The following is a 19,689-nucleotide window of genomic DNA, read 5'->3' as shown; positions in this document are numbered from 1 at the left end:
CACACACACACACACACACACACACACACACACACACACACACACACACACACACACACACACACACACACACACACACACACACACACATATATATATATATATATATATATATATATACATATATATATATATATTTTTTTTTTCCAGGGCAAGTTATCTTAAAAAAAACCACTTTCTTCACATCGACAAAACAATACAATCTAGTTACTTCCTCTATACCTTCCTTGGCATTATGGCCTGTTAAATCTCATTATTATTGTATGAAACACACGGAAAAACGATTTCTCAAGTATACACTGCTTTCCCTCACATTAAAGAGGGTCTGCAAGTGAATAATGTGAAAATACAATGATACTCTCATGACAGTTTCATCATAATTAGTTCTCCAGTAATTTGAATATATGAGGCAAAAGTAGTTTGAAGGGGCGAGGCATGTGGTGCTTTGACATAATTTGCAAAATTTGGCTAGTGGCTGAATTTAAGGTGTAGAAATGCGAGCATTGACGTCGGCTTATTATTAAAAGGTATAGATGAATAGAAGCGTTGACCAAATGGTGAGGTGTATGTGGTAAAAAAGTGCAATAGTATGGACAAGGTGAGACAAACTGAACGATGCACTAGAGACATAGCAATAAAACGTGTCGTCCCATCTGACTCACCTTCCATCTCTCGTTTATTGCTGTTTCTTGCCAAGTAGTCAAATCTATGACATGTACATTTTATTCACACTATTCTTGCCCATCCAAAATCAATCTTGTCTGAATGCAAGAGCACCAACAAACGAAAAAGGTATAAGAAGAGGTTGCTATAGTCGGAGTCACTTTTTGATTGGTCGCAGTCCTCAAAAGTGGTGCCGTCACACAAATGAAAATTAGTATCATCCGTTTCACAACAGAAATATTGAAATCAAAACGCATCGAGGCATCACTTTGATTCACACATTGAACAAATCACTGGTCAAACTACTTCGGTAACTAGAGGTATCAGGTCCCTGCGCCTCCTTCGTTTCAGTTGATTGGCTGCGCTTTTTATTCCTGAAAAGAAAAAGAACACGAGTATTTTTAATCATTAGAGGACGTTTTAAACGTCATAAAAAGTGTACATCTGACAGTGTTGTGCGTACGGTATTGTTCCTTATTTCAATAAAGTAAGAGTCATGATTATGGAGCGGGCATTCGGCAATCACCTTGACGTGTCCCAACTCTCTAAAAACACACGCTTACGCGCATCTATCTATCTATCTATCTATCTATCTATCTATCTATCTATCTATCTATCTATCTATCTATCTATCTATCTATCTATCTATCTATCTATCTATCTATCTATCTATCTATCTATCTATCTATCTATCTATCTATCTATCTATCTATCTATCTATCTATCTATCTATCTATCTATCTATCTATCTATCTATCTATCTATCTATCTATCTGTCTCTCTGTCTCTCTATCTATCTATCTATCTATCTATCTATCTATCTATCTATCTATCTATCTATCTATCTATCTATCTATCTATCTATCTATCTATCTATCTATCTATCTATCTATCTATCTATCTATCTATCTATCTATCTATCTATGAGTTAGCGAAAATGGTACAACGAGCAAACAAGATACCAAAATTTTTGAGAAGCCGATGCAAAATGTTGCCTCGGGGCACATTTTTTATAACCTCGCAATCTCACAGGCCTTAACATTTCTTTGTCATCTTATTGTGCTCCTTGAACAGAATGGGCGTGTTCTCGAGCAAGGGCTTGCCTCCACAATCTCGGCAATAAATGTCCAAGTGAACCGAGATGACTTCCTTGACATATTAATAATACTGTCTTAGTGTTTGATCAGACCAGCAGATCTGCTGGTGTCATCTGCTGGTAACCAGCATAGGTTGTTTTAAAAGAAAGCGAAATAGCTTAGATAATGTTGCGAGCACACGTTGCAAGAAGTGTTCGACGATTGATGTGACAAGCCTTCACAATTGCACTCTATTAACCTATTTCACATAACTTCTGTGCACCCTCGGGAACAATAAGAACCACGCACACCCCTAACTTCCCCGCAATACTTCTGAGATTATTCAATGCCTGTAGGACACTACGCCAATCTTCTTTGCTGTAACAGAGACGTTGGTGCCCCTAGGTCAATTTTAGCTCTCAATAAAGCCCTCTGCGGCTGAGCCGAGCAAACCATAAGGCTATGGTGACTTCATGAAGCGTTTCACCTGATCCAAAAAACTAGATTCCACCTTGTGGTTAAAGAACTTCGTAAAGAAGTTATTAAAATAGGATTGTGCTACGGCGCGTTTAAACAGCTCTGAATGAGCGAAGAAGAATGGCTGAATAGGCTTTTGACTCTTTGACTTATAACTGCAGCAATTTTTCTGTGGTGAAAAGTGTAGTCCAAAGTCTGAAATTCTATTGAAGTTGCCCTTGAAAACTTCATGCATCTACAAGAAACGGGAGGATTGTTCAGTGAATTTGGTTATGATGTGAGAGACATAAAAGCCAAAAGTAGATGATTCTTCGTTAAAACAAATAAAAATAATTCAGAAGTGTAAATATATGCACAACGTAAGGGTTATTTTTCAAGTTTACAAGAAAAGCCTTGGTATTAATGGCTAGGTAGGAGTCAATTAAGCAGAAAATAATTCATGACCCTATACAGATACTATTTTCTAAGAACAGTGTCATCCCAAGCAACGTAAGCAGAGTTTACATAAAAACAAAGAAGTCCCAGATATTCGTTACATGTCAAACTGGAAGGGTTTTGAAATATAACTGCTGCTAATTTGTCTATGCAGTCAGCTTGACAAGTCGTCCTTCCCCAGGATAATACTTGTGTAGATTTTTGTGATCAATATAGATCTCAAAGACCTTTGCGATAAATAGAGAAAGTAACAAGGTTGCCGTAATGTTTGTCTTTCGAAAATTGTGCGAGGTGTTCGAAATTGATTACTAAGACTGGTCTTAAACTGGCAAAAACTTCAAGTTCTTGGTTAAAAACAACGCTACATGCTTCTGCAAGCTTGCGTTTTCTGACACCATCACCGAGAAAGGACAATCTGGTTTGTGGGTTCTCGTCGAAAAAAACAGATCATGGTGATCTTGGGTGCTCTTTTCAAAAGACCACGACAGATCATCTAGTTTGAAGCTAATGGACTGCCATGTAGGATAAAGTTCAAGGAATACAGACAAGAGAATGTAACACACACAAGCTAGTACAAAGTACTATCGTGACATAGGAAAACTTATGTTACCACGACAAAGCTAGGTACCTGAACTCTTTTTCAGAAAACCATACGGCAGATTGCCTAAGGCATTGTGTTCCAATCTCGCTAGCTCGTGGGCCTCCACAGTTTCATTTGTCTTTTTACCATGTGCCTCAAACAGGTGTTTATTTTTTCGAACAAGGTCTTCTAGCTGCGATTTCAACAAATACCCGAGACGCTTGTCACATTAATCATGGAACTCTTACTTCAAATATGCTCACAGCGTATACGTCATTACACGTTTTTGTAAATAACCTTGCTTGGTTATAGTGGCAATCATAATGATAATAGGCCAAAAAGATTCATCATAATGTCACGAAAGCATTTTCGGGGCACTTAGATATTCATTGCTGAAATTAAGGCTGGAAGCCCTTGTGCGAGAACACTTCCTTCCTGCATCGACACTCTCGAAAAGGTTGTCGCTTTGTTTGAAGCGTAAAGTCAACTTACATTCGTCATCGTTTTATGTGAGATGACAAAGACCTAGCAGGTACTATTGCTGAGACGTAGTTCTTGCCTAATTTTAAACGCAGCCAGTTCGTATGTTAACCAATTTTCAATGTTGACGAATGCCGAGAATCTCTCGATGCTCGGCATTTATCGGAGGGCATTCAGTTACCATCACTCTCAATTACAGTGAGCATGCTGGCTCTGTTAAGCGTGCTAAGCAAACCATCTGTTTTTCTGGAGTGGTGTATGGAATGACTTGATCGCCCGGCAGAATTTACATTGGTACACTGGCTGATACATCATTAGCTTCAGAGTGCATGTGAGTTCTTTGAAGGAAGAGTGTCATTCACTTTGCCAACTATTGACGCGAGTGTGGCCGCGAGTCTTCGTTTACGGGAGCCTTCATTGTGACGCGGCATTGTACTGGCAGGGCACGGGAGGTCACTGAGACATGCCACATTTCTACGTAGGAGCACCACTGCCTGAGTTACTTATCAGTCTTGCTGACTCAAGAAGAGATTGTGTTCAGAGATTACTCATAGGTGCGTGTGTGTTCTTATTTGTAGTTCAGTCCCTTGTTTACTTATATACTCTTTATATTTACTTTCAATAAACCTTTTGGTTGATAGAGCAGCAATTTTTGTGTTACCTTCATGTTCATAGCTTATGTGCGCTGCCCGCGAATAAATGAGCTCTACCTCGCCCGTCTTTCGGTTCTACAACAGTCACGTTCAGAAGTAGGTTATCTGGCCCCATCGCGGTTTTCTAGTGGCTAAGATATTCGGCTGTTGATCCGCTGGTCACGGGATCCATTCCCGCCTGCGGAGGCTGCGTTTTCGATAGAGGCGAAAATGCAGTTGTCCTGTGTGCTCAGATTTGGGTGCCCGTTAAATAACCGCAGGTGGTCAAAAATTCCGGAGCCCTCCACTACGGCGTCTCCCATAGTCATATGGTGGTTTAGGGACGTTCGAACCCACAAATCAATCAAGTAGTTTATCTGCACATTGAGTCTTCAAGCAGATGTTTTTCACCAAGCTTCTGACAGGTAATAAAGGTTATTTACTTTTGTGTATTAAAAGCAGCAAATTTGATTTCCGGCGCAGAAAACCTGTCTTGGCCACCATGTTTTAAAACCGCATGCTTACCTAAGAGCCGCCGCGACTTCACAAGATACGGATAATTTATACCCAATCTGGGGAAGTAGCACCTAGTCAAAAAGTAGCCAAGTAATTAAGACGTTATTTCTGCAACACGAGCTTTTAAATGTAGCCAAATTGGAGCAAAGTAACGAAAGACGGAAACACATGGCTAGGATGTATGTAGCGCTGACGTTGGGCTGTGGTTGAGAGCCAAAATTATATGAATATCTAATGAAAAAGGAAAGCTGCGAACTTCCTTCGTTCAGCTTTATCATCTTCTGGAGCCTCACAGGGAATCTTCAGGATTACTAGGGCAGCCGCAGCAGGAACTGGCGCAACACAGTACATCAAATGACAGTTTTGTGCATGAGCTATGCGTATGTGCTGCATGCCGATGTTATGAATTATGAATGAGCCCATGATACTGTTTTGCTAATATAAGTGCATCTCAAATTTTACTAGCCTGACAGCAATAAATAAACAATGTCTGAATAATGCTGATGATCACAGAATTAACTTATAAATACTGTACTAACAGCTTAGCGAAGAGCCTTGCGTTTATTGTTTTCGTTGATACATTACGTGCGTGGTAACTGCTCAAATATTTTTTTCTGTTGATGCGATGTATAGAGCGATAGTCTTGGCGCAATATGTACTTTGAGAGTGATGTGACATGTGTCTATCCTTCTCTCTCTGTTTTACTCCCCTCTCCCCCTCCCCATGTGTAGGGTAGCAAACTGAACGCATAGTCTAGTTAACCTCCCTACCTTTCCTACATTCCTTCTCTCTCTTTGAGAGCATCAAAACAAGGGAAAAATATAGATCTACGTCCTTACCTTGTTTGATACGGCACCAACACTTCCTCAATTTATGACGTTTGTGACTTGTGAAGCAATTTTTCAGGGTCTGAACCCTGCAAATTTTCTCCATTCGTTGACGCATACAACAGATCCATTCAGAGCATCTGCTCCTACGATTGCAAATGTCTTCGTAGCTCAAACTCTATAATCAGAGAGGAAAAGCAACCTCGTTTCATCGCAGTAAATTAGAAGTTCTCTAGCAACTGAGTTGAAGTGCTTTATTACATTATTCAAAATTCAGGTATTTGTGAAATACAGCTGATGCAGTTCTAATAACAATTCAACAAGTATCATTTGTGAGTGGCCATAAAAGATCAAAGAAAGACTGCAAAATGGTTTTGCCTGTGTCGAGTATGTAGCGACCACTCGACCGTCCTCGACTAAAGTTTTGTTTCTTTATCAGGTTTGAACGAACGATCACAACCAGTGCGACAGGTTCACCACTGCCAGAACGAGGACTTAGTTTTCTTGGTAATAAAATTGACCCTGATTGTCCTGCTCTAAAGCAGCAATTGTGTGACGTTTAAACTTCAATAAAATTAGCCCCAAAAAGTGCATTCGTGGAACGCGCCCCAAAAATTGGTGAAAGGTGTGAGTTATCACCGATATTGTTCCTTTACTTGCTTTATAAACACTAAAAGGAACTCGTGGTTCTTCTTGAACTACCTGTTTGTATCGCGGAGTTTAGAGTTTTTAAAATAGAACTTCTCAGGTAAAATCATCATATTAATCATCATCATCATCCGGACTTCGCCCACAGCAAGACAAAGCCTCTCCCATGTTCCATCAGTCAACTCGGTCCTGTGCTTTTTCCTGCCACTTTATAACCTCAAACTTCCTAGTGTCATCTGCCCAACTAGCTTTCTGTCTCTCCCCTACCCGCTTGCCTTCTCTTGGAGTCTAATGTGTGATCCTAAATGACCATCGCTTATCTTGTCTTCGTGCTACGTGCCCTGCCCATCACCATTTCTTCTTCTTGAGTTTGACTATAATATCCTGAACACCCAATTGTTCCCCGATCCACTCTGTTCGCTTTTTGTTCCTAATTATTACACCTATCTATTGCTCGCTGTGTGATCCCCTTAAAGTTGAACCCTCTTTGTATTATTGCAGGTAATCCTTACATGCGATAAGCACATGTGAACATTCCTAGAGCCTTGTTTTGTTGAAAAATTGAGATGCATTGTCTGATGTCGCCTTTTAAATTCTTCTGTGGTTATAGCATGAGGATGAAACTCATCTCGTGAAGCAGCAATTTCACACTAAATCTAACAAATACTACACAGGTCGGAAGATGAACCTGCAGACCTTGGGAAACGCTTATTCGCGTGCCTGTCTAACTACACGAGACGCGTACGAGATCATCAACTCGATCCTGACCTCTTTAAGCCTCCTGAAATTGAGAAAACAGCATTGCCACATGGCAGACTTTTTTCTTGTCTATGGAGCTTTTTTTAGACGTAAACTTTCATTGGAACGCACACACCGACTCACACTAGCAAGATGACGCGTCTCGTTGAGTTGGCACACTTCAGCTAACACAATGACACATGTTTTCAAGATTCATTACTATTCACAAAATTGAAGAGTAGTGCTATCTACAATCTTTCGGGGCCGGAAATAATTGCATAAACTCTGCAGCTGCTCGTGATGTGTTATAAGGTCCTTGAAATTTTGCAATAAACCTTACCTGTTGATCATCAACTGCTAAGCGCTGGTAACCAAACTTGGCTTCCCAGCGTGGTAAATCTGGAGACAGTTCTTGGACAGAAATTATACTGAGGCCGACATGTTGAGAAACAAGGAACAGGAAAAAAAGACAGATCGGTGAAAACAACATTCTTTCCTAAGTTACACCCTTCGACTGCGTTTGTGGTTATTATCTAACTTCATCAATGGCCATGCAGTGCAACCGAAGAGGTGACAATGCATGCAAGCGCAGCCTGTGCTACGTGGCCTAGAGATAGGGGGATTGTTATAAAAAAGAATCTAATAACGGGAGTGTGTTCTGAAAATAGTACTATATTATTGTTCCGATGCAACTGTCCCGCTGAGATATTCGCCGGACATCAAGGCATTGTTCTGATTGCGGAATAATTGCTGAGTTGCGGCATTGATAGAGAATGAACCTCGGTTGTGCGATCGGGTGGGTGTTGTTTTCGCCAGCAGGTGGGTGACTTCCTCATTCCAGGTAGCGATATGGCTAGCCTCCGACGCCCGAGTTCTTTTTCCGAGCCAGAGCTGGTACTCAGGGTTCATTGTCGTCAATAACACCTCCCACTGGTCCAATGGACTTTCTTGTACGCTCTGTTTGCCCATCGGTGGCATACTTGAGTTTTGATAGGCTCATAACATGTGGTGCAGGGTGTTTGCAGAGTCTGGGTCATGTTGGCAGTTCTTACAGTAGTTGGTGTTGCACATTGCGTGAAGATGAATGCCCGGCCGTAGCTTTCTTCAGGTGACAGCTTGCCCTCTACTCGGCCTTTTGTGAGCAGGTGGATAGTGGTTTCGTTGCTTTTGGTAGTGAATAAACATTGTGAGTATATTCTGGGTATTGGCACGTCTGCGTCTTCGGGGTCTAAGTACTGCTGTCGGAGGAGGCCGGCGTGTATGCGCTCTATAATAAAAAAACAGAAAAACAACCCGATAGAGGGATTAGGGTTTTTAACTTTTGCGCTGAAGCAAGAAAGTGAAGATCAAAGAATTCAGGTACAGTCATCGCCTAATTGTAAGGACAAGGAGAGGACTAGGAGATACAAGACAAAGCTGGCTGCTTCGGGAACAACAGAAATTAATATTGTCGCTCTGGTATGAACCGTGCTAGCAACATGTACTGTGCAGTTCGAACGAATGCACGCAAACTGCTAAGAAAACGCAAGTTTGTTCAAAGATCTAGTGATCTCTAAAATTTTAACGCCGACTGTACACTTCTTGCAATCTTCATTTCCGCTCCATATTATCGATGTATATGTTTCTCTTTCTAGGTATTTTAAGAATTATTTTAATTAATTTCATTTTTCTTGTTTCTCGCTTGCTTCTACTTCATTTGTTTGGTTTTCTTTTTGCCTTGATATCTTTTTCTTTTTACATTTGATTACATTTCTCTCTCACTCATGCTGTTTATGCAATACGTTACCATGTGCCGCCCTCCTTTTCTTCTTGGTTGCGCGCACAACTCTCCTGTGAGCATCACGCAAACAAAAAGGAGCAGAATGGAAGGGATCGGGGAAGCTAAGTGAAGTGTTTAAAGGGACTCTACAGCAAATGCGAAGCTTACAATAGTGTTGAAAGGGACTCAAACGACCCCAAAAATGAGGAGATTGCAAGTACCTTGGAAATCGATGTTACACGAAGCATGAGGAGAAAAGAGGATGGTGTTGTATTTGTGTTACAGGGCAAAACGTCAAACAATGACGCTAAAGTTAGTACGAATGTTGTGCGATCAGACATACGTTCAATAGTCGCATAAGTTATATATCACCAGCCGTTGTAGAGGCGTGACCTTAGCAACAGGTACATAGATATTGAGAACACCAGAAGTAGTAAGCTGATATGTAGCGCCAAATGTACTCGCGAGGATGGTAGCCCTGGAGACTGCTTCATAAGTTAACTTTAGTGGATGGTGCTTAACTTCTGTTGACGTTTTCCTGGTGGGACGACTGTATCTTAGGAGTGCCTATGTAATAATATAGAAATTTCTTAGCCAGCACTGCAACAATAACTGAAGTTTCAGGAACTTTAGGTTCTATCTGAAAAGCAGTACCTGGCCTCCTCATTCGAGTTAATTTTTGGCCTCAATCCCCTACCCCTGTACTGGGTAGCATGAAGGCACCTTACACAAGCCTACGAAATTCTCTGTTTTTCAAATAAAAAGCTTTCTCTGTCTCTCTATCTCCATATATTTCATCCGCCAGGGCGGTAGCGAGAATTTTTTTTTCTGGGGGGGGGGGGGGTGTTCACGTTAACCTGACTAGGGAGGTGGGGGAGCACACTAGACATGAGCTTTTCTCTGTGACGTGACAATCGGTTGTAGTTTCAGCAGATTGTGTACATGTATATCATAGCCATGAGATCGCCCCTCCACCCCTCCCCATGCATATGCTTGTGAAGAGAGTAAGTAAATGGGAAGTATTCACAGTAAAATACAGCAAACTACAGGTACAGTGGGCGTTTGGAGTAATGCCCTCTTGTTGCAACGTTGAATGGACGAGCCTTCGAAAACGCATCATTGCGAAAACCCGCTCGATCGGAGAAGACATGTATCGTTAAATTGTTTGTCTCTGTCAAGCGTATACGGCGAAGTCCTTATTGAGGCGAAGTGAACAACAGCTTGAGAAACATGTTTACTAGGCCCAAACACTACACACCTGGGAATAAAAAAAGCGATATCGTTTACAAAGGGATTGCGACGCAACTTAGATGGCGAACTTGGCACAAAAAGATCAACGAGTATTGGACAAAAGAAAGTGACTGTTGCTAAAGCCACCCATGTGACAATGCATTCTAAAACGGAGCTAGACGAATACATCTGAATGGCAGGGCATAGCTGTCAGGGCCTATATTATGACTGCTGTTATGCCCTAAAGAGTTACATGTCTTAAACAGTACGACTTAGTTGGCTCGGTAACGATCCTGGAATGAAATAAAACTTCTGGAATCATACCGCATTCATCGTGAAAAAATGTCTCGTGACGACAACTGCTAGCACCTAGAAGACACTTACAAAAACGTATACGATTAGTTTCTGTGTATACTGGAGATGCTACCTGTAAAAGGTGTTGAAGCATCTGTCTAATTCTGCTCCATAATTTTGTGTTAAAATCGAGTAAACCTTTTGAAAACAGGATTACCCACGACACTTTGTGCCTTGTAATGCTCTCGCAATTATTTTTGTGAGCATGCTATTTCACAGAGAAACATACAGAAGTTCGTTTTCAGGAAAACAGTCTTGAGGTGCTATGCAAAATCAGCCGAGTTTCTCGGGATCTTCTTGATTTCTAGCAACACCTCATTTTGAATGCACCAACAGCATGAAAAAGTCAAATCCACACCTCAGCGCGCTTCGTTTTATTGCCGATAGAACCAGTCATCGCATCAAGGATGGTCGACTAAGTTGGGTGGTATTTTCCAACCAGAGGCATCTTCTTTCATTCGTTTGTCGTTCTATTGAGTGCAGAAGTATACCCAGGAAATAAAAGTGTCAGAATCTTTTCGTGATTTTAATTTTTAGAAGCACAGGGTGTTTAAAATTATCTTGAAGCTAATATTGTCTTCATTAAGTATGTTTCAGAATAACAGACACGGTGGCCTCTGAGATAAGTACCGGCCGGACGTCTTACAACATCGCGACTGCAGCTAAACCCCAGGTTGCGGGTTAATCATCAAGATCAGCCTGTACATTCTAGCGCCCTGCTGAGCTGGTGCGCGTCTTTTTTGTCGTCATGGCGCGCCAGCACCCGAGCACGTGCGGCCGGCTAACTAGCTATTTGGCTGGACGTAATTGTGTCCTCAGTGCGCACGACAAGACTAGCACACTCGGCTTTAGGGACAAGAGCACTGATGTGTTGACACTTGTTGTCGGGAAATGGGACCTTGAGGAGGTCGCAGAATGTTTGCGGGTGCGAGTGTGGTTAAGTACACGCGAATCGAAGGTGCTAGTCACGCAAGACTCTACTGCATTTACGTAACCGCTGACATCCTGCCTGCCTGCCTGTACTAGTTACGGCGTTGTCCCGGTCTCGTTCTCTGATAACTGCTTAGTAGAGTGCAGAATAGGAGTTGCCGACCGAAGAAACTCTTTTTTTTCTGGGAAACATGAAAATTCAACGACAAGGTACTGCTGGACGAAACATTTAATTTCTTTGTAAGCGAGAGAATTGGAAAATTAGCCCCCACCAATAACTTACATAAATGACAGCAGTAGGAGTTATGCAAACAAACTGTAAAATTAAAAGCAAATATTAGGGCTTCGTGCAATTCGGCACGAAGAGAAAAAGAAAGAGAATGAGCTGAAAGCGCTTTTTGACAAGCTTGAAAAGCGAGAATGCCAAGCCCCGGGAAAATGAATGCAAGACATAAGAAAAACCAAACAAAAGATAGAGCAGCTGGACGAGCAACGTTATCGGGGTGTGCTAGTGAGGGCAAGGGCAGATGACATCGCCGCGAGCAAAACACCGACTAAGCGTGCGTTAGGGTTGGGAAAATCCCCCGCTGAAAAAAAGCATGTATGCGAAATATAATGAGGTGGTTCCTCATCAACATATACAGAGGGTATATCGCAAGCCTTTGCGGAGAACTATCGAAAGCTGTTCGCGTCGCACGACGTACACCTTGAAAAACTTAAGAACGAATTTCTGCTGCCTATACCTCGTCTAGATGTCTAAGAAGTGTCTCGAGCGTGAAATAACAGACGCCGAAGTTCAATACGCCATTGACACGTTAAACGCCGGGAAATCTCCCGGACTGGACTGGTTAACCGGCTCCTTCTTGTAAAGCTTTCAAGCGTAAATAAAGCCCTGTTTTGACATTTATATTTATTAAGGCATGTAAATTAAACGCTCTGCCACCATCATACAGGCCATCTTACACTGGTTTCACATCAAAAACCGAGGATGTACATACAGCCGTGGCCACGTCTATGTAGAGCATGCGAGCAGCCAGTTTTCGCTCCGCGGTGCGATACCTTGTGACTGCTTCGGGCTTTGAAGTGTTGTATCAGGAGCATTCGTGTCCTAGTTGTGAGACTGACCTTATCAGAGCCCCATACTGCCTCAACGCTTTGCCTCATTGAGAGAAAATCGGCTGCTTGCGTGCTCTACACAGACGTGGCCACGGCTATACTTAAACTGAAATCTGTATCTGCATATAGACCAATAGCCTTAAACGACGAGTACAAAATATACGTGAAGGTATTGGCTCAAAGATTTCGGACTGTAATACGGAATATAGTTAAGTCTCATTAAACCTGTGGCATAAAGGCTGTTCTATTTACAGAAATACTCACAAAGCACGCTGCCTTCTTAAGTGTTGTGACTATTTAGATGAACGTGTTTCTATTTTACAAATAAACCTCGAAAATGCCTTTAATTGTGTTGACAATGAAATTTTGTTTGCTGTCTTAAATCATCTTAACTTTGGTTCAGTTATTTGTGAGGGAGTGACCTTGGCGTACCGGAACTTCAAAACAATGTTGATTGTAAATAAGAGTCTGGGGCCTCCAATAGCGCCCAGTGTTTGGTTCGCCAAGGCTGCGCCCTAAGGCCTATGTTATTTTGCATTTACATTGAAACACTGTGTACTGAAATATTCAACGAGAATAGCACTCTTGCTTTCCAGTTACAAGCAGTTGAAGTTATGTTCTTAGCATATGCAGACGACATCCCCAATTTCACCAGACATCATTTCCGGCTACTATTTCGACAAAGATGCACGGCCTGCAAAGCGTAATTTCGCGAATGTGTTGATTGGTTTTTATATATTCACTATGCTGCACCAGAACCACCAGATTGGTTTCGAAGAGTAAAGCCGCTTGCGAATTTACATGAATCATAACCCGACGATACCAGCACAACACTGGCTGACTTGAGTAACCATGTGTACATTGTACTTTGTGTGATTTTACTGTGTTGGTGACGTAATATGTTCACTAAAGCCAGGTGAAAAGACAAAAAAATTGAGAGTGGCTGAATGGCTGAAAGGCTACGTCTTCGTTTCGTAGCCGAGAGGTGGGTGGTTTGAATCCAGTTGTCGTTCACATTTGAACCTATATTTTGTTCAAGTCCTTAAAATATCTTTTCTCTCAAGTTTTTTCGTTCTCCACTTAGTGGCAGCTGACGACTCATCTGGGTTCATATTTTGCCAAGTCGCCACCAGGTGAAGCGCAACAGAGCTCCACTGTAAAGGGCTCCACCCTCTAATCCAAGATAATGGCGCGTGATGTGACGTGATGCCACAGCACAAGGAATGGTTACCGTTACTGTCATTCTTTTCCTCTTCTTCCCCCTCCTACAACAAGGAAATGCTATGCGATACGTATGACATCTTACAAATTAATAAGCCCTTATCTGTAGACTTCTATCCTGCCCAATTGCGAGTAAATAGGATAACCCATTACATTGTCAGTATGGCAACAGCTCCTTAATTTCCGGTTTTTGACTATCTCACAAAATTCTGCAAGCATTGCTCGCTATCATAATTACTACCCCTCGCCTCCTGTACCCACATTTGCGCGAACCTGAAGTTCTGTTTGTTCCTTTCTAAACTTCCATATCGTTTCGACTCAACCCTATAGAGATTCAGCGGGTGACTCTACGCTCCAGGTTTTCAACAAAGGCGTTCCAAGTGCCACTAGTCCCCTCTGCGATGATGTAGGTAGCGTAACCCCCCGAAAATGCATCTTTCAAAGGCGATAGTCTTTCTTGAGGACCTCCAACGCAAAAACTTTCGTCTGTTTGTACATTTGTGTGTTTGTCCGCCCTATTGGTACGGCATATGGCGTCTAATTGGGCAAACGATACTCCAAACGGCCGACCTTATCCGCAGCGCCCACCAATATCGCTCAAGATTCAGCGTTCAAACTTGTGTGATTGTCAATTGAAAAGCAATTATTGTGCATATCTGAGGCACCATAGCATGTCAATGTTTTGTATGTGTGTCTCTAACTAGAAAAAGGATACATAAATACTTCTAAAAACCGCAGCGTTTATCACGTTGCACTGACCATGCAACGCTTGCACGAAAAGGCAAGTGTTTACAACGCTTTGATAAAACGACACGGTGGCGGAACCTACCCATCACCTTCCGTTCTACACCTTATCATCTCCAAGATGGGTGCGCAGGGCGCACGTGCCTCGTTTTCTAAGATAACTGCCACATAGCGCTCATGTCTCACGTATGACGTGACTTGATGCGTTCGTTCGCCTCCACTGCACGTTCGAGGCACTCTAACGGAGCGCCTCCTGAATACTATTCACCGATTTTTTTTTGCGCAGAACATATAATTAATGTTTTGATCACTCTCTCCAGACGCAAGACTATCGTATTTCGACTACATTTGCAGTGTAACATGCATATAAAGGGCCATTTTTTTACTAAGAAACCTTAAGAGCAAAAAAGAGGGGGGGGGGATGCGGGCAGGGGTTACTGAACAGAACTTTACTTTGCCAATGCCAAAAGAAATTATCAGCCCCTTCCCCCCCCCCCTGTTTTTATTTAAAACGTGGTATCATTTAAATCGCACCATGTACTTGTCGACGAAATATCTCGTTGGGATCAGCAATGAGTCACGGAGAAAGCACTGTCCCCTTTCCTCTTCCTGCTCTTTCTACCACAAGGGACAGGTCGCAGGAGGGCTGAAGGTGAATTATTATGGCCGTCCAAGTATGTTCATCATGCTCCCGCTCCTGCAAGTGAGGCGCTACGCAGCCTGACGGGGCAACGCGTTCGCCGAAAACTACTGCAATGGTTTCCGGCCACGGAGTTCTGCTTGAGGAGAGTGGTGTCACAGCAATAACAACCAGCTCCGCTAATTGAGAGTGTCGAGTGGCGGTCCTTTTGCTGATGCGGTAGTACGAGCATGAGACCTATGATACAGCCGCCTTAATTCCCACATCAAGAAACGGACATGTTGGCGTCATAGGTGAAGTGTGGTGGCAATTCCTAGTGAAAAACGTCGATTTGGGCAGGCATGGGCTCAGTGGAGAAAAAATCTTTGTCTGGTTTCGCAATGTGCTCTTCACGTAGCAAAATGATTGTCTTGTAAATATTCTTATGAAGCGTCAAGTTTCCTTCAGTATCTCCAAGCTGCCTCAACACCATTTTTTTTAATCTCTTGTGCCAGATTGACCGAGAACAACACTTGAGCAACCTCTAGAAGCCCTGATATATCTCCATAGAGTTGATTGCCCTTGCGTAATCTGTAATATAGAAGGTACCTTCACTTTGAAAGCAGCCCGGCAACAGAGTGAGTGGGGAGACGAACGACACTCCTCACAGGGCGCCAGGCGAGGTATTGTGCGCGCCCTACAAATGTTGTCTGATTTCGACAATAATCGCTTTGCTCATGAAACATCACGCGACCTCTGTTAGCGTCAAACGCGTGATGTGTAGTGGTATTGGTAACTCTTATTAGCACTCACCCTTGCTTTAAAACTAAAGTAGAATGCGCTCTTCCACTATAGTTAGTCTGAAGTGCCTCTGACTGCAGAACTGTCGAAAGACCTAAACATCTAGAGTTGCCAAATTCGGTGTGAAAGATCATATAAAAACCTTGCAACATTCACCTACAAAAGAAAAATCCATTGGAAACAGTGTGTCGATGCTGAATACTTCGAACACCTTAGAATCAGTTGCGCCGCCACGGTGGTCTAGTGACTAAGGTACTCGGCTGCTGACCCGAGGGTCGCGGGATCAAACCCCGGCTGTGGCGGCTGCAATTACAATGGAGGTGGAAATGTTGCAGATTCGCGTGCTCAGACTCATGTGCACGTTAGAGAACCCCAGGTGGTCGAAATTTCCGGAGCCCTCCACTACGGCAACCCTTAAAATCATATGGTGATTTTTGAACGTCAAACACAGAAATTTATCATTTTAAAAACAGTATAGCAACATCTTTATAAAGCTGCTTTTCCAGAACATTTCATATAAAAATGTCTTATTGCGATAAGCTCCTATATTCAAGGAAAAGTACGCGCACACACGAAAGTGCAGGCTGCAAAACATATGTATGGATGCATGACCCGTGTATATGCGGGGAGTGTTAGCGCGGCTAGTAGCCATCACTGGGAGTATGGAACACTTTTTCTGCCTGCCGGGATGGCAGAGCACGTAATCTTTTACGAGCAGGAAGCTAACAAATAATTCCTTTCATAATACTTGAGGGCATCCAGTCTGTCAGAACGACACCCTCGTGATGAATGAACAGAACAAGGGAAATTTTAAGAGCTTGTGCACCCGTGCTAGTTACGTTAGTTAGATTTAATGGACAACTTGGTGGAGCATCGGCCACATTTCAAGTTGTCAGGTTTTGTCCCTGCCAAAAGAAAGCTATTTTTTCGTTCACCTTACTTTTTCACAATTATACCATATTTACTTGAAATGACACCGCAATATTTTCAGTGGTGTTCTTGTTCTGATTAGCATTGTGTTTAATGCTTGAAACTGAGCCCTTAACATGCCCCTTTTGTCATTCCATAATGTGCAGGGATTTATAGATGATCCGTGCTTTGCACAAACCAAATGTCTAGCATGCATCTTGTCACTGACATTCAGGTTTCACCTCAAAGATTTAGACAGAATTATCGGGAGGGGTTGAGAAAACTGTGAGATCTATTGTTATCAATCTACCTTTTTTTCGAATTCTTCTTCACGTTATAGTAAGGCAATACTTCCAACTTTGTTGTTCTTAATTGCTTTGCTAACAACCTTCGACTTTGGCTGCTTTGTTAACGAGCTTTGACGCACGGACGGATGCAGGGACGGACGGACGCACAGACATACGGATCGAAGCATGGACGGACAAATGCACGGATGGATGGAAGCGAGAACGAAAGGACAGACGGAAGCGTGGGTGGACTGAAGAACGCTTCACCCCACTCATCATCATTTACTCCATGGATATGCAGCAATTTTTTAATTGGTGGTACTTAATGTGTCCTGCTCATTTTTTATCCCAAAAGTACTTCTCTCCTAGTACTATCATGGTAAGTTTTATTGCTGTTAATTGTAACAGTTGCTTTGACATCACCTTTGCCTCAAGAGCGGTGTCAGGGTATTAAAACCACCGCATATGTGTTTTATAGGCGCTGATTCGACATGATTTTAAATGTGAAGCATTTCTTAGCGAACTTCAGAGACTATCTATCTATCTATCTATCTATCTATCTATCTATCTATCTATCTATCTATCTATCTATCTATCTATCTATCTATCTATCTATCGATCTATCTATCTATCTATCTATCTATCTATCTATCTATCTATCTATCTATCTATCTATCTATCTATCTATCTATCTATCTATCTATCTATCTATCTATCTATCTATCTATCTATCTATCTATCTATCTATCTATCTATCTATCTATCTATCTATCTATCTATCTATCTATCTATCTATCTATCTATCTATCTATCTATCTATCTATCTATCTATCTATGTAGCCGCCTACGACTTTTACGCTCTCCGGGTCCTTTTGATAATAATATCGATACCAAAACTGACATGGCAGAACATGACTGCATGTGGAGCATAGGTGAGTTGTAACAACATGAAAATCATGACATGAAAATCACAATTTACATTTCATGGTCTTGTTACTCTTGCGGGGTTTTCGTTTACATGATATGCAGCAAAAGTTGTGTGGTATCAGATGACTGCATGGCGAACACAAGCGACAGACCCTAACAAGAAAATCATGACATGCGCGTCATATAATATCGTGACAACATGCCACACTAATGATGCACTCGCGGCCGTTTAGCTGGCTTCGCCTATAGACGAGAGCACGCCTATTACGCCCCCAGGTGCCTTCGGCGGTATAACTTCGCTCCCAGAGACGCCATAATTTGTTTGCAACTGCCAGGCGCGCCTCGCTAGCGTGCAATGTAGTGGCTCTGGGAGTTTAAAATGCGAAAAAGCGCCTGTTCACGCTGCGCCCGCTTATAAAATGTCATCTGGGTACCACTGCGCTGTTACCTGATGCGACAACAACCAGCACAAGAGGAAGAGATTGCTGAGCATTGCCTGTTATCCATCGTGAACTTCCTAACCAACTGGCTCAACTTACCGTCTTACTCATTGCCTGTTAAGTTCACAGCGCGTCGCGGGAACCGTGCCGGTGCGATGTTTTGCGGTTGCACAAATTTCCGCCCACAACGAAAAACGTGGAGCTCCGCCACCTCAGGATATAATCGAAATCAGCAGTAAAAACTACTAGCTCAGTCAAGTGTACAAGTAGGTATACCTATTGCGATTATTCAAGCGCGACTCCAGTTGTTTTACTTTATAGCTGCGATTTGCGTGCAGAGTGCCTGTAGTATAAGGCACAAAACTATTACCATACTCTTCCGCAGGCCGCATGTCAATAATAGGATATAAGTATTACGACTCACGCGTGAATGCACGCATCGCGCCTGTTTAGTACAACTGCAACGGCCTACTATCGCGATGCGTGAATGGCGCGGAAAGCATGACTTTAGACTCAGTAGAACTGCGACACGCCTTGACTGTCACTAGGCTAATCTACACGTGCTTTCGACCAGCGTCACCATAGCGTTTTAAAATCTTGTTCTGGCTGACATTTTTGCCGGGCGTGTATGTTCTGAGTGCCGGACAGGACTGGCGATTGATACACATGCGGTGCATGAACGTAAGTTGTAACCCGATTCTAGCGATACGTTGATGCCGGCTCAATGCACAATTTCTGCCTTGTCACAGCCGAGGCACGCCGCAGTTCGACTGCGTCGAAAGCAACGCTTTCCGCTGTTCGCGTTTCTTTCAATCGCAATAGTACGTACCCGATGAAGCTGCTTCTGTCGTCTGCAATGCACGTGATGCAGGCATTGAGGACTGTCGAGGAATGTCTCCTCGACGTTTCATACGAAATCGGCATAAAATTCTGGCACAGGAACAGCGCGAAGCCTGCTTACAGCCGGACTCGATTTGTGAAGTTTTGCGTTTGATTTGCAGGGCGTCTGCTCACCTGGCAGTCAAAAGTGTTGCTTCGCCGCGCATGCAACAGACGGCGCCACACGCTCTTCAATATGGAATCAAGCACTGAGCTCACTGTTTTTTGGTGTATACCATATTTGGTATTACGGGACGTGAATGGATGACGAAGGTACGTGACTGGTGCAAACATGACAATCATGAGATGCGTGACATGTAACAACACGACTCTTTGCCACGCCCATCATTTGCTCGTGGGCGTTTTGCTAGCTTCGCATATATTATATTTGACAAAACGGA

The 19,689-nt window shown here is 42.7% G+C and overlaps 1 long non-coding RNA gene across 1 annotated transcript; it reads right to left on the bottom strand.

Moving 5' to 3' along the window:
* Positions 1-658: 658 nt before the first annotated feature.
* Positions 659-19,376, bottom strand: LOC142764877 (uncharacterized). The gene is made up of 4 exons (XR_012883943.1): positions 19,239-19,376; positions 7,413-8,339; positions 5,699-5,864; positions 659-1,037 (listed from the first exon to the last, which is right to left on the bottom strand). It is a non-coding gene; the product is annotated as an uncharacterized LOC142764877 (long non-coding RNA).
* Between the last annotated feature and the right edge of the window lie 313 nt (positions 19,377-19,689).

Source organism: Rhipicephalus microplus, chromosome 6 (genome assembly GCF_043290135.1).
Source record: "Rhipicephalus microplus isolate Deutch F79 chromosome 6, USDA_Rmic, whole genome shotgun sequence".
NCBI lineage: Eukaryota > Metazoa > Arthropoda > Arachnida > Ixodida > Ixodidae > Rhipicephalus > Rhipicephalus microplus.
The sequence above is the reverse complement of the archived record's forward strand: the minus strand, read 5'-3'. Positions and strand labels throughout refer to the sequence as shown.